This window comes from Geospiza fortis, unplaced genomic scaffold, assembly GCF_000277835.1.
Source record: "Geospiza fortis unplaced genomic scaffold, GeoFor_1.0 scaffold708, whole genome shotgun sequence".
In the NCBI taxonomy this organism is placed as follows: domain Eukaryota; kingdom Metazoa; phylum Chordata; class Aves; order Passeriformes; family Thraupidae; genus Geospiza; species Geospiza fortis.
The window spans coordinates 24,494-25,809 of NW_005054921.1; positions in this window are offsets into that span (position 1 = coordinate 24,494).

The following is a 1,316-nucleotide window of genomic DNA, read 5'->3' on the forward strand; positions in this document are numbered from 1 at the left end:
CATCAGACGAAAAAAAAAAAAAGAGGAAAATTCAGGATTAATCCAAATTTTTGTGGATTTTTTCCCTCCAATTGTTTGGGAATTGTTCCTATCCCAGGGAACTGGGGATGAAAAGTTCACCTGGAATCTCCTTCGTGTCCATTTCCCGTGGAAAATTCACCTAAAAATTGGGATTTGGGCTTTTTCTCCCCACCCAAGCTGGGATTTTTTAGGGTTAATGTGGAATTCTGATGGTTCTGGCCTGGATTTAGTGGGGAAAAAAAATCCCAAAATATCCGCAGGGATCCCATGGGGCTGAGCCCTGGGAAGCTCCAGGAACTCGTTTTTCCCGTTTATCCCGAAATTATTTGAATGCTCCCGGAATTCTCTTCCTGGGAAAAGCCTCCAGAGAGGGGTGGGAGGGATTTTCTGAGAGATTTTGGGATCTTTGTGTTTTTCTGGGGGATTTTCCTGCTCATTTCTGAGGAAAATCCATGGATTTTTGGGATTTCTACCTCCCACCCCTGTGGATTTCAGGATTTTGGGAACCGTTGGAATTTTGGGATCTCCTCCACAGCCAGAATCTCCCGCTTGGAAATGAATTTAACAATTTTTGGGGATTTTTTTTTTTTTGCAGTTTAATCCCAAAATTCTCCTTTCCCAGGGGTCAGCACTTCCATAAAACCTCAATTTTCCCAGATTCCTTTGGATTTTCACACCAAATTCCAGCTTTTTTCTGGCTCCCACGTGAGGAAAACCATCCAGGATCATTCCAGGGGGGTTGGTGCTGACAAATCCAAGGATTTTTCCCAATTTTTCTTAAACTCACCACCCAAATTCGAGGAAAAAGGAGACATTTTAAGGAAAACTCCCTAAAAAAAAGCGGGATCACAGCACCAGGTGCTTCCCATTCCTGTTTTTCCCCCCTGGAGCCGGGGCCAGGTTGTTTTTTCCAGGGATTTTTTGGGAATTTCCTCCTTGGAGAGGAATTGGGGTGGGTGGGGGGGGTTCCTGTCGTGATCCCGATGTTTTCCCTTTGTTTGGGAGATTGTGTCCAGGGAAAGGCTGGAGCCAGGGCTGCAGCAGGGATGGGGGTGGATCCCAGGGAAATCCTGGGACTGGGATCTGATGGAAAATCCTGGGATTGGGGTCAGGATCCTGATGGAAAATCCCTGGGATTGGGGTTGGGATCCTGATGGAAAATCCCAGGGATTGGGGTTGGGATCCTGATGGAAAATCCCAGGGATTGGGGTCAGGATCCTGATGGAAAATCCCTGGGATTGGGGTCAGGATCCTGATGGAAAATCCTGGGATTGGGGTCGGGATCCTGATGGAAA